The sequence below is a fragment of the Protomyctophum bolini genome, assembly GCF_963924005.1.
Source record: "Protomyctophum bolini genome assembly, chromosome: 19".
In the NCBI taxonomy this organism is placed as follows: Eukaryota; Metazoa; Chordata; class Actinopteri; order Myctophiformes; family Myctophidae; genus Protomyctophum; species Protomyctophum bolini.
The window spans coordinates 4,796,649-4,812,169 of NC_137880.1; positions in this window are offsets into that span (position 1 = coordinate 4,796,649).

A 15,521-nucleotide genomic window follows, 5' to 3' on the forward strand; every position below is an offset into this window, starting at 1 on the left:
CTGTATAAAGTGCTTAGTGGACTTGATATTGTTCAACACACAAGCTGCCTCTGACACCATGACAGGCAGTCGGGGGTGGGGCAGGTGGACTACTGTATAGCTAGAAGAAGTAGCCTTACTGCTGCTACTCATCATGTTAATCATTGTTGAATTGTCTTCCAGCTGTAACAGCCTCGGGGAACATTCCACATCAGAAGAGTGTGACTGCAGACAACATGGTTTCGAGTCTGGCTCGTCTGTGCCGTGACATCTTTAAACATGCCGTTGTGCTGCCGTGCAGCCACAGCTTCTGCAAAGTCTGTCTGCAGCGATGGTGGAGGGGAAGACCAACACATGGATGTCCTGTTTGTAAAAGAACATCCTCCAGTGACCATCCTCCTACAAACCTGGTGTTGAAGAACATGTGTGAGAAGCTTGTGGAGGAGAAACGCTGGAGTGACTCGTCGGTGAGCTCAGAGATCCTCTGTGCAGAACACGGGGAGAAGCTCAGGCTCTTCTGTCTGGACGATGAACAGCCGGTGTGTGTCGTGTGTCTGTGTGATTCAGAAAGACACACCGGACACAAGTTGTTACGTGTGGGCGAAGCGTCTTGGCGTTGCAAAGAGAAATTCCTGAGGCTTTTAAAGGAGAAGCTGGAGGACCTTGATGGACAGTTTAAGAAACTTCATCAGTTCCTACAAGAGGAAGAGGAGACCAGGATTACCATTCTGAGGGTTGAAGTGGCACAGGAGAGTCTGGAGATAGAGGAGAGGACAGGGAAACTGAACAGAGACATGGCGACCCTCTCAGATGCAATCCAAGCCACCGAGGACCAGCTGAGAGCCGACAACCACATCTCGTTTATGCAAAGCTACAAGACCACGACGGAAAGAGTCCAGCTCACCCTGCAGGACCTACAGCCGGTCTCGGGAGCACTGATAAATGATGCCAAACACCTCGGACACCTGGCCTGGAACAAGATGAATAACTTTGTCTCCTACACCCCTGTGATCCTGGAATCCAACATGTGGGGATTGATGACATTATACATGTGGCTCTGGCTTTTTATTTTTTATTTTTTGGTCCCAGGAGCGCTGATAAATGATGCCAAACACCTGGGAAACCTGGCCTGGAACAAGATGAAGGACTTTGTCTCCTACACCCCTGTGATCCTGGACCCCAACATGTGGGGGTTGATGACATTATACATGTGGCTCTGGCTTTTTATTTTTTATTTTTTGGTCCCAGGAGCACTGGTGAATTCAATTCAATTCAATTCAATTGTATTAAAGTGTCAAATCACAACAAGTTGTCTCAAGACACTTTACAAACCAACAAAGATAGCAATAATGCGACAATGGTAACGAAAAACTTCCCTATAGGAAGAAACGTCAGGCAGCACCCGACTCTAGGGTGGGCGGCCATCTGCCTCGAGAAGAGGGGGGGGGGGGGGGGGCTGGGGGTACAGGGGGAATAGGAGGAAAGAATAGAAGAGCGATAGACAGGGTGGGCTCCGTGAGTTAGTGGCAGGCCTTACTGGAGCCTATACAGTATTTATTACAAGCACTGCTGGGAGACAAACCCACACAAACAATGTACGATTTTGGCATTTAGCAGACACACAACACAGGTGCGGGTTTGGCGGGAGGTTCCCCTTACTCAGTTCTTACCCTTATTACTTGGGTGACCGAGTAGTACTGAGGCGAGTCTAGCTATAGGCTTTGTCGTAGAGAAAGGGTTTTAACCTAGTTTTGAATGTGCAGAGCGTGTCAGCCCCACGGACCGAAGCCGGGAGAAGGTTCCAGTACAGCTGAGGTGCCTGGGACCTAAACGCCCTGCCTCCTATTGTAACTTTTGATATTTCTGGGACAGTAAGCATTTTTGCATACTGTGAACGCACTGGTGTTCTATTTGGGTTGTAGGGATCGAGGAGTTCTTTGAGGTATTGTGGTGCCTGACCATTTTTGGACAGGATGTGCCTAACCTTTGCAATATTGCGCAGGTGAAAAAAGGCAGTCTTTGAGATTTGTTTGATGTGGGATTTGAAGGACATATCTTGGTCAAAGGTAACTCCCAGATTCTTTACAGTGAATGAATAAATGATGCCAAACACCTGGGAAACCTGGCCTGGAACAAGATGAAGGACTTTGTCTCCTACACCCCTGTGATCCTGGACCCCACCATGTGGGGGTTGATGACATTATACATGTGGCTCTGGCTTTTTATTTTTTTAAGATTTGTTTTGGGGGCTTTTTATGAAGGTTTTGGCATCAAAATGTAGTTAAAGCACCAAAAGTACAAGTACTCATTATGCAGAATTTCAAGTTTTCAAATGTATAAAAATCTTTTGAAAATGGCCTAATGTATAGGGCTGAAGTGGCTCATGTATATTTTGTAATAATAGTCCAAATCTACAAAATAACTAGTAACAAAAGTTTTCAAATAAATGTACAATAAAAGTACAATATTTGTATAAATATATATTTGACTGACAGAAGTAGTGGGAATTGTAAAGTACAAATACCTCAAAGTACAGTAGTTATACTTATACGGCACCCACTGTGAGAAACCCTGCAGTAAGACATGACATGAATAGTCAATTGTTTCCATGGTTGAAAAAATACATACATTTTCTTTTTTTCACAAATAGCAGAAATAGCAGATCTGTAAGCTTGTAGATCAGCTATTACCGCACAAGTTTTGGAAATAAACATTAAAAATATATATATTAAATGCTTCCTTGTATATTTAAGTTATTTGTCATATCTTCCCTGTGTAATGTAGTGATTCCGAAGGCTAAAAGGCAAGCTACAATACAGATTGTAACATTCCAAAATATTCAATGCAAAAACACAGTTAAATCGTGATTATTTGCGTGACAATTAAACGTCAACTTGAATGTGCAATGGTGACAGGTTTAGACGTGAAGAGAGAGTACATGACTGCCTTCTTTGTCATTACAATATACTGTACAATATACAATATAGACTGGTTATTTAATAATGAAGTATTTAGGACAGACCAGTTTGTTTCTAGAGCCTGGAGTATAAGACAATCCCAGCTCTTCCTTCGGAAGTGAGGACGCTGGCGTCGACTGTTCGCCGCTTCACCTCCCAATGTATGAATGAATGAACCATTGTAAAGCGCTTTGAGCACTTGGAAAAGCGCTATAAAAATGCAATTCATAAAAATGTAGGTTCAAGTAGGTACAGTATGTGTCTCCTGTTACAGGCCCAATGGTGTATTTTATTTCATGGTATTTTATTTTATGTTGTATATTATGTAATCTGCATTGTAAGGATCTGGGGTGTATTAGTCAGTTTGGTTTTCAGTTGATCATTGTTTGCAAACTGTCATCTCGGTTTGTTGTCATTGTTTATTTAAACTGTAAAAGGTGTCCTGTAAGTGTCCATATGGGCTGGGCTTCTTCGGAAGCATATGGCACTTAAATAAAGAATCAATCAATCAATCAATCAATCAATCAATCAATCAATCATATACTCTACCATGCCATCAGTTTTCCAGATTTCCAGAAACAGAAAACATATAGGCCTACTGTATAATATTTATAATTATATATAGGCTACTGCCTTGCAATGTTGTCTCAAGTATGTTGATAGTTGATTTACAGTACGAACTGTGCTGTGTAATTACACTATAAGCGAATACACTACTACTGCGCTCTATCATTTGTTTCGCATGAAACAGAGGTTAATCAAATTTATATGAGTTCTTCATGTTGAAAACATTTACTTAAGGACAGACATTCAAAGCAGCAGGACTTTTCCACTTGAAGCCAAATAGTATGAATGTATACACATTTAGATGTTATGATCCTAAATCCCCACCTACCTTGCTCCAAGATTTCTACTGAAAAAGACCAGTATGTTCCCCTCACCTCCAGATGGCGCAATTGTCTGCAGAGACTCCCCAAAACCCTGGTTGACAACTTGACAATAAGGACTTATGAAGTTACATTTGTCTTTATGTCTTATTTATTGTGTTTATTAACCAAACAAAAGAAAAATATTTGAGAGAGACAAACATAATACAGAGCAAAAACATTTTTGGAATGAAAACAAAGAGCAAACAAATCAATTGCAAACAAAAAAAACATTTTAATGTTTTTTCCCCCCCATAGTTTGTGAATTAAAGTTTTGTTCCTCTTCTTTTTTTGAGTGGTGCAACCACTCCAAGGAACAGCAATGTCCGTGTTCACCTATGTGTGGTTAACCTATGTGGCGTTAATGAGCACCAGTATGAGTACCAGTAGGGGCGCTGTTGTGCCATACAGAAACAGAGAGAGAGAGAGAGAGACAGTGCTGCACTGTTGCCTGAGAGAGAGAGAGAGAGAGAGAGAGAGAGAGAGGAGGGGGGAGAGGGGAGTTGCACCACTCGGTTCACATGGGTGTGATTTTTAGATTGCAAAAGCCTTCTCTCTGTCAAAACCTAAGTGATCTCGTTCTCCATTACTTTTCTGTCTCTCAGATTGTTTTTGTGGGGGGAGGGGGGGGGGGGGGGCTGGCTGGGCGAGCGCTGGCGCTTTGGCATGGGGGGTCAGATCAACATATGGAATTAATTCTGTACTCATGGCCATACATGGAGCGTGTCTTGAGTGTACAGGGTTTGATGAGGTTAGATCAACATATGGAATGTCAGAAAAGGTCAGCTCTGGAGATCTAAGGGTGGCAGCGGGGGCAGTGTCTTGTGTCAGTGTGTACAGGGTTTTATGAGGGCCCAGTTCATTTCCGGGCCTGTTGAGAACTCTAGTTTTCACCAGCTGGCGGGCATAGCTGCACTAATAACGTCTAGAGTTTAAATGGACAGGTGAGTCAAAACGGAGACATCAAAGAGGAAGGATGGATGAGGAAGGATCAACACATGTAATTTCAGAACAGGTCAGCTCCATATATGGAGATCTAAGGGTTTGAGGTGAGATGTAGAGTTTCTGGCCAATATAGATGACATCACGTGCTGTCACGATGCATGACCATATATGGGCCGTGACTGATTGACTGACTGACTGGAAATGCACAATTTCATATAGTTAAAAAACGGAATGTCAAAAAATACACTGCGGTGGCTGAGACCAGAACCATAGTATTTAAGTCCGACGTCATTTTGTAGTGCTACGTTACGTCCACCAGCTCCCGTCCGCATCTCATTGTAAATAGAATATCTAGATTCGTGAATCTTTTTACAATGACGTTATTTTTCAGAAAGGAAGCCATTGAGGGTTAAAATGGGTCTTAATGCTTCCAACTCGAGTAGAATTATTAATGTTTTGTACAAGTGTCCATGACAAAGAAAATATATGATGTGGAGACAATAAAGACTATCATTATTATTGGAGGTGGTAACAGTCCATTTGCTCAGTACAATATTTCAGGGGCATATTTAGAATGTGTGCAGGCTTGAGTATGTTGAATCTAGTTTGCAATTAATGAGGATTTAGTTGACACAATGAAATAAAATGGCGATAGTATTCCGTGTGGGGCAGACGGCCTGTCACAGCCAGATTTGGGAGCTTCGTTGTTGCGAGGAAAGCGGTAAAATGAGACTTTCGTGGTTGTTTTCGTCTCAGATTTAGTCCGACGGAGCGTCACAGTATAACTCTATGGGGACACAAAAGCAACACAAAAGTAGGACCCTGAAGTATCTCTGGAGGGGGCGCTCACGTCACAGCTAAAATACTGAATGGTTGAGATGAAGCAGTGAAAGGTCCTGAAAGATACATAATGTCAGTCTTACCCAATATCAAATAATTCTGTTGTATGAACACAAGGCTGCTGTACTTTATACCTCATACTTTAAATGCTATAGTGTTAGTGTTTGACTGTACTCTGTACTGTTTACATTAGTAGGCCTACTGCTGTACTTTATACATCATACTTTAAATGCTATAGTGTTACTGTTTGACTGTACTCTGTACTGTTTACATTAGTACTGCTGTATTTTATACCTCATACTTTAAATGCTATAGTGTTAGTGTTTGACTGTACTCTGTACTGTTTACATTAGTACTGCTGTGCTTTATACCTCATACTTTAAATGCTATAGTGTTAGTGTTTGACTGTACTCTGTACTGTTTACATTAGTAGGCCTACTGCTGTACTTTATACATCATACTTTAAATGCTATAGTGTTACTGTTTGACTGTACTCTGTACTGTTTACATTAGTACTGCTGTACTTTATACCTCATACTTTAAATGCTATAGTGTTAGTGTTTGACTGTACTCTGTACTGTTTACATTAGTACTGCTGTGCTTTATACCTCATACTTTAAATGCTATAGTGTTAGTGTTTGACTGTACTCTGTACTGTTTACATTTCTGCTGTACTTTATACCTCACACTTTAAATGCTATAGTGTTAGTGTTTGACTGTACTCTGTACTGTTTACATTTCTGCCAATAAAGTATTCAGTCAATCAATCAATTGATCCACTGCCTAAATGTGTTATAGGTCTATACTTCTTATAGGAGTCCAAATGAGAAGGAAACCTTCGTCACACACACGCACGCATGTACGCACGCACGACTTCTTTTTACAGCATTACAATTGTGCACAACCACTGTTGCAGTTGCCAAATAGAAGAGTCAAGTTACTTTTGAACCCAGTCTTTGAACCCCTATGAATCATGTTGTTCAGGCACAGGGTAGCAGGTGTAGTTAGAAATAATGTGTTGTATGTTATTATAAATTAAAAAAATATTATTAGACACATTTATTCCCTGATTATAGGCCTCCAAAATATTTCCTACATTAATAAGAAATTGCATGAGATAACAGCCTAAGATACAGAGCCTAATTAGAAATAACTCTTGTGTTCTTTATTATGCTTATATTCTATGTTATTTCCATTTATTATTATTATCTAATTTAACATATCTGTACTGTAAATTGAACACGACCGCAACTTCTATAGATAGATAGGCCAATGTATTATCCTGCGGGAGAAATTCAGTAATGTTCCATGATGTTAATACACTATTAGGTTTCATTAGAAATATAAAAGTTATTAATGAAATGTTATTTCTAGCTTTACTTACCGTACTTGCAATACATTACAACGGATCTGTAGCGTTAATTAAACACACAACCTTTCAGTTGTTAGGAGAACCTAGTAGGACACACACACACACACACACACACACACACACACACACACACACACACACACACACACACACACACACACACACAAACAAAATCAGAGAGAGACCCCCCCCCCCCCTCAAAAGCAAAGATTTGAGTTAAAAATGTTCGCTCTGAAAGGATATATATTCAGAGATTTGCACCACATTTTCATGATCGTAGCTTAGCTTAGCTTGTAGCCTTGCTATTTTTCAATATAGGTAAAGTTTATAATAATAATAATGGTTAAAAGTGTCGACACAGATGCGTTCCCATCCTAAATTGGTTAAGAGTGGCTGCTAAATGCCTAAATTGAAAAGACCAGTTCATCCTTTATAATTACTATTAGTGACAAGCCTCACATTTTTAGGCTACTTATCAAATAATAACTCAATATAACATAAGACATTGTTATTTTTGCATCCTGCTATCTGTCTCTCAGTTTTACCAACAGCCAGATTGAATCGACTAATTATCAAAGGACCTTTGATCAAGCTTTTTGTTGAATAACTTGAGTGATTAATTAGAAAACCATTAACCTTTGATCATGGCTGCCTTGTCAGATGACTGCTAATGATTAAATTATTGTCGTGTCATGTCACTCACAGCTCTAACTCCTCCCCTCTCTGTGGTGTGTATAAATAGTTTGTAGCAAGATGGTTGATCATCTCACATGCTGGAAGAAAGCTGTTTCTCTAGGGATCGCTCTCATCACGTCTGGTTCTGCACTCTTGTGATTTTATTTTAAGATACATTAAGTACGTTTTGGTAGTCAAGTCAACTGAATATTTACCCTAACGGATTACATTTAAGAAGGGATTCAAGTTATTCCGTTCCAGCAGGTAAGTTTGGATACTCAAGGAATGCATCTCGCTGTTTCATGTTGGTGAATTTTTCTGTGCCAGCATGAATTTAGCTGTACGCTAAATTCATGCTGGCACAGAAACATACAGAGCAGTCTTATACCTACGGTAGTAGATAATATTCATTTGGATGGAGGGGTCGGTAGCAGTCCAGCAATCTTCAAACAAGTTAATTTGTAGACATGTTTACTGTATGTTACTTTCTAGAGACTGCCTGATTTAAACATCAACTTAAACAAACACGTTTCGTATCACTGCAAAACTTGAGATACATGAATGTGGTCTGGTGAATAATAGCTTGAGTGAATGACTTGGCGATGCAGCTGCGCATCAGATGCAGTTAAGAATTCACATACCGTACAGGTTTTAAACATTTTATCATGGCATCACCACAACCAAAACATGCTGCTGTAGTAGTAGTAGTAGTAGTAGTAGTAGTAGTAGTAGTAGATGTTGTTATGATACTATCGCACTAGTAGGCTACAGTCAGTACAAATGCTAATACCATTAGCCTAAAACTAAAACCACTACAAAGTGTTTCAATGTGTTCTTTACTGTTGCGTCTTGTGTAGGCTACTGGTATGGAAAACATTGCAGAAACAATAGTAATAAAAAAATCACACCCGTGTGAACTGAGTGGTGCAATTCCCCCCCCCCCCCCCCCCCCCTCTCTCTCTCTCTCTCTCTCTCATTAGCAGGCACAGCAATACCCCTCTCTCTGTTTCTGGTGCCCCCTACTGGTATAAATAAGTCACATACTCGTGCTCACTTACACAGGTACACAGGTAAACAGGTACACGGACATTGCTGCTTGTAGGAGTGGTTGCACCACTCAAAAATACATTTTTTTAAAGGAAAAATCAAGAAGAACAGTTATTTTACACAGGGTTCTCACTTCTAGGTTATAAACATTTCTAATAGACAACTTGGTGTAAAGCTGTATACAGTGCTTAGTGGACTTGGTATTGTTCAACACACAATAGCTGCCTCTGACAAGATGACAGGCAGTCTGGGGCGGGGCAGGTGGACTACTGTATAGCTAGAAGAAGTAGCCTTACTGCTGCTACTCATCATGTTAATCATTGTTGAATTGTCTTCCAGCTGTAACAGCCTCGGGGAACATTCCACATCAGAAAGGTGTGACTGCAGACACCATGGCTTCAAGTCTGGCTCGTCTGGAAGAAGAGCTCACCTGTCCGGTGTGCCGTGACATCTTTAAACATGCCGTTGTGCTGCCGTGCAGCCACAGCTTCTGCAAAGTCTGTCTGCAGCGATGGTGGAGAGGAAGACCAACACATGAATGTCCTGTTTGTAAAAGAACATCCTGCAGTAACCATCCTCCTACAAACCTGGTGTTGAAGAACCTGTGTGAGAAGCTTGTGGAGGAGAAACGCTGGAGTGACTCGTCGGTGAGCTCAGAGGTCCTCTGTGCAGAACACGGGGAGAAGCTCAGGCTCTTCTGTCTGGACGATGAACAGCTGGTGTGTGTCGTGTGTCTGTGTGATTCAGAAAGACACACCGGACACAAGTTGTTACCTGTGGGCGAAGCGTCTTGGCGTTGCAAAGAGAAAGTCCTGATGCCTTTAAAGGAGAAGCTGGAGGAGTTTAAAAGAGTTAAAAGAGATTACGACCGAACAGAAAATTGCATCAAGGTTCAGGCACAGAACACAGAAATGCAGATTAAGGATCAGTTTAAGACACTTCATCAGTTCCTACAACAGGAAGAGAAGACCAGGATTGCCATTCTGAGGGTTGAAGTGGCACAGAAGAGTCAGGAGATAAAGGACAGGATTGGGAAACTGAACAGAGACATGAGGGTATCCCTCTCAGATGCAAACCAGGCCACCGAGGACCAGCTGAGAGCCGACGACCACGTCTCGTTCCTGCAAAACTACAAGACCTCGATGGAAAGAGTCCAGCTCACCCTGCAGGACCCACCTCCGCCCTCGGGAGCACTGATAGACGAGGCCAAACACCTGGACCACCTGACCTTCAGAGTCTGGGACAAGATGAAGGACTTCCCCATCTTAAACGGCCTCAGTTGTTGGGTGGTATGGCTCTTCCAAACTTCATCAATTAATACTGGGCATTTTAAAGATTATCCACTGGGTCAACCCAGATAATACTTCTCTGTGGACCCAAATGGAGATATCCTCCAGTCAACACTCTCTTTCTTCACTAATATGCTCAGGCCTTCCGCTTATCCCTGTAGTCATCTCCATGCCATATTTCATTATGAGTTTTACTGATCGTTTAATTTATTGTCTTTCTTTTCGGTCCTGGTTGTTGTGTTGTTCATTGGTTCATTTCGTCACTTCTTCATTCCCTTTGAGTTTACGTGCAGTCAGTGAGGTATTTTATTAATATGACGTTCATATGCTGTATTTTCCGTCTGATCACTGATTATTGTTTATTGCCTTTGTTTCGTGTCAGTTTTGACGTGGGCTTTTTGAGCACAAAATAAAGACGCCAGTACATACAGAACAACCGCCTCGTTCTTCAAGTTCACATCAGAGGAACTGGGTGTGTCCCATTTAGACCTGAGGACGATTCTACAAATGCCTTCTAAATCCTGACCGTTTTCTGTTTCTATGTCAGCGATTTGTCAAACTATCTGAAAATATGTTTTTCCAGGGACCACCCCCAGCAAAGATTTGAGACTTGAGTTAAAAATGTTTGCTCTGAAACAATATACAGTCAACGATTTGACTGAATGGGCTAACCCATTCAGGACGGGAATCCCTTTTGGTGTGTTTAAGCATTAATGTTATACTTTAGCTAATGAAAAATAGCAGATCTACAAGCTCATAGCCGATCTACAAGCTCATAGCAGATCTACAAGCTCATAGCATGATCTGCCAATTCTTTGATGACGATCCAGTCTTCTCCATGTATGGCTATCCAGGGTTTGATGAGGTCAGTGTCTTATATCATGTATGGAGACGGCCACATATGGTGGTGTGACATGTCACGAGGCGTGATGCCATGAGGCGTGACCATATATGGAGGCGTGACACGAGGCGTGACACGAGGCGTGACATGACGCGCACGCACCGACTGTCTGACGGGAAAAACATGTTCTCATAGTAAACAATGGGCTACGGTCGCAACAACACATTCTTAAGAACTTTGTCCCCCAATGTTTATGGTCCTGTGTCTGTGGTCTATGGTCAGGACAAGTATCACTTGTGTGGGACAGGGGGGGGACGGGGTTATAGCAACCTATTACTTAAATGCCTTGATGTCATATCATATTATTCGACCGTATAGGCCTAATAGCCTATTGCATATAATTGTATTATTATAAACTAGGGCCGGGACTAATTGCGATTAATTTAGATTAATTAACTACAGAAAAATTAACGCGTTAAAATAATTAACGCATTTAATCGCATATTTTGTTTTCACCGCCGAACCGGAACGTTTCTCACTGGGCGCACGTTTCCACTTACCTAAGATGCTGACGCACCCAGCAGCAACATTGCTGTCTGAGCATTCACTTCCGCTAGTACTAGACGATAACAACAAACTGAAACGGCACACGTTAGCATGAATGCAGACCCAAATAAGAACGCGCAGCTTGGGAAATTTAGTGGGAAATTTAGATTTAAAAAGCGAGCGGATGGAAGCGTGGACAGAAATGCAGTTGTATGCATATTATGCAACAAAGAATTTGCCTATCACCGCAGCACATCGTCCCTCACATATCACATCAATGCCAAACATGTTGCTGCTAGCGTGGAAGTTCACGTTACTCCGTCTTCTTCAACGTCGCAACCTACACTCGACCTGATGCCTGGTTTCAGAGGCAATATGACTAAGTCCAAGTCTGACAAAATAACAAACTCCCTGGCTTACTGGGTTGCAGTCAACTGTAGACCACTTGCGGTGGTCGAAGATATGGGGCTGCAAAAAGTGCTACAGATAGCTTCGTCTGACACAATAATCAATGTTTTGTTGCTGAAGTTTATGTATTCACTATTCATTCCTTTACTCATAAAGTCATAATACCAAAATCCATTTGAAAAAATTGCTTTCTCACTGTTCTCGGGTCAAATAATGATATGCGATTAAAATGCGATTAATCTAGATTAATTAATCGCAAAGCCTCTGATTAATTAGATTAATTTTTTTAATCGAGTCCCAGCTCTATTATAAACCCCTGTGGTGTCTTACATTTTGTTCATGTTCATGAGTGGTATTATCATAGTGGTATTATTGAACACTGATGCCTGCCAGTCACGGTGTGGGACAGAGTCTCAAATTGTGGGACATCTGGTCACCCTACTTGTTCCGTCTGTTTGATTACTGTTTATTTCACATTATTAAGCCTATAGTATGTAAACTGTGTAGTCTTTTAAGGCAATAACCAACTTGTTTCCCCCCCCCCCCCCCCCATCCAGATAGGGCTATATAGATAGTGCAGAGTGGATGGGATTATGGGATGTATGGTGTGGGTCATCCAAGCATGCATTAATTGTGCATTTTGTTGTTGTTGAAATATATATATCGGATTCATCACTAAACTAAAAAAAGCACTAAAGTAGTGCAATTCATGCCAACTTGAGGTACTCAATATTTCATCATGAACCCTCCCAGAAAAATAGAGGGGGCCAAATCAGTGAAAAACATGGGTATTATATTAAACGTATTCCTAAAACAATGTAGCTGGGAACTTCTCTTTAGGTCAACCCATTCCTGGGGCACGTGAGAATGGTTTTTTGATTGATTGATTGAAATATTTATTAACAGTTTTCAGAATTACAGTACATTTCTAGCACAGACTCAATACAAATACTGTTAACTGTGAGTGGACGACCCAATTAAGCATTACACTTGTTTACAAGAGGGTCCACCCTGTTCAATTCATCAAAACATTTAGAGACGTACAAATAGACGCTTAAGGTCTCCAGTGAATAAAAAAAACAAAAACAATTGTGGGCGTATGGGATTTTCCTCTATCACTCTCACTAAACATGGGTCAAATTCACCCCAACACCTGCCTGTAGAAACAAAATCACACCTGTGTGAAGCGAGGGGCGCTCTTATCATCTTACAACACCGAGGAGCCAATAAGAGACCAATATTTTTACCCTGATATACATACCCAACATGCGCATTGCACCGATCACAGTAACATTAAATTGTCTTTATTGTTAAATGCATTTAATGTTTGTGTTAGGGACAAGATGACATACATTTTCTCTTCATTGTCAATGGCGTTTTTAAAACAAACTAAACACAAACATTAAACCTGTATAAAAAATCTGACCTGTCTGAAGTGAGTGGTTCTGTACAGTACAGTACAGTACAGTACAGTACAGTACAGTACAGTACAGTACAGTACAGTACAGTACAGTACAGTACAGTACAGTGCAGTCCCTCCTCCCTGGCCTGTTTGTGTCTGTGTATGTGTGTTAGGCTGTGCAACAGTGACACTTGGTGAACAAATGCTATAACGCTGTTTCCGTGCTCGGACACAGGGACCCAGGGACACACACATAGCTGCCTATATAATAGGGAAACAAACCTACGTTCTGTCACTGAGCTGAGCATCATGAACACCCACCTCAGAGATCAGCGAAATTATGAAAATTACATAAATATATTGTCCGGGTGAAAGAATCACCTGTGTTTAGTGTTCTGGGTATGTATACAGTCAGTATCTTGTCTATAGCAAAGTCAGTATCATGGTCATGCAGCACCATGCATCAGTTTCCAAATGAGTGCTTTTAGCAGGTATGATAGGCCCTACTGTATTGTCTTATTACATTATCCAGTTGTCACAAAAGAAAGGCAAAGCGACGTTTCAAGAAAACTGGTAACACATATAATAACCATTTGTTATTAGTTTACAAATGTGCCTACCCACTGTACGCCGATACACTAAACTCTTAAGCACATTTGATTTGGCAATTAAAGGACCACTTCACCACTTTTCAACCTATCTTCATATAATAGGTCCTCACTAATAATCTTGAAAAAATGGCGCAATTTCTTTCTACTCTGTCTGTGTCTCATAGGACGGCTGTGGGCAGTTCAGAAACCGTCTTCCATTGACATCATCGATGGGGAATACAAGCTAATAAAAACGGCAGGCTTTCTATTCCTGAAAAGTTGCAATGCGAAAATGGAAGCCATCGTTCTCACGATAATGAAAATCTAAACATTTTTGTTTCAAAAATAATCTGCCTAATGACTGGAAGACGGTTTCTAAACTGCCCACAGCCCTCCTATGAGACACAATCATGATTATTAGTGAGGACCTATTATATGAAGAAAAAAGGGTGAAGTGGTCCTTTAAGGAATTACAAACATCACAGTTCACACTCAAAGCAGGCACAGAGGCAGGATCAAAGTTCCCACAAGTAAGAAGGTCGAAGGTCAAATCGGTTCACTGTGGCCAGTGTAGTAGGGCATTGAATGCAAGAAAATCTCAGAAAACGTCTACACAATCACCTACTAAAAAGCGAGTGAGCTGCACTATTCAATTGCATGTGCAACAGAGGTTCTGGGGCAGAGACCACAAGCTTCTTTGCGAGTACCTCAGCTGTTGGCTGAGGGAGTTGAGGGAGCGCATGAAAGGAAAACAGGCTGCCAGTGCACAGCAAATCTCCATTGTCTGTTTGTACCACTCTGATGTCTCCAAAATATTGTCTCTGTCCATGAGCCATCGTCTCTTGTTATAGTCGTCTTGGACGGTGATGGTCGTCTATTTTTTAAGTATATATTACATTTAAACCTGATTTTAAGAATATACAGTATTATCGTTCAGACATAACTACATACTGCAAGAGGTGTCCCATGTGTGGTATGTACTACTGCTACCAAGTATAGTATGATTTTAGTTCTTATTCGACTTGGTCAACAAAATGGTTAAATATTGTTTCTTCATTGGAATTAATTAAATCATAGGTATACAGGGCACACACCTTTTAGCAGTCACGAGACATGGCCAAAGCATTTCCGGGGCCCCCAGCCAAAAACGTTGAGAACCCCTGAGCTAAAGTATAGCATATAATGCTTAAACACACCAAAAGGGGTTCCCGTCCTGAATGGGCTAACCAGGGAACTACCTAGTGAAAAATAGCAGATCTACAAGGTCGTAGAACCGCAAGGTCGTAGCACTCCTGAACATATTTTCAGATAGTTTGACAAATCGCTGACAGAGAAACAGAAAACTGTCAGGATTTAGAAGGCATTTGTAGAATCGTCCTCAGGTCTAAATGGGACACACCCAGTCCCTCTGATGTGAACTTGAAGAACGAGGCGGTTGTTCTGTATGTACTGGCGTCTTTATTTTGTGCTCAAAAAGCCCACGTCAAAACTGACACAAAACAAAGGCAATACACAATAATCAGTGATCAGACGGAAAATAAAGCATATGAACGTCATATTAATAAAATACCTCACTGACTGCACGTAAACTCAAAGGGAATGAAGAAGTGACGAAATGAACCAATGAACAACACAACAACCAGGACTGAAAAGAAAGACAATAAATGAAACGATCAATAAAACTCATAATGAAATATAACATAG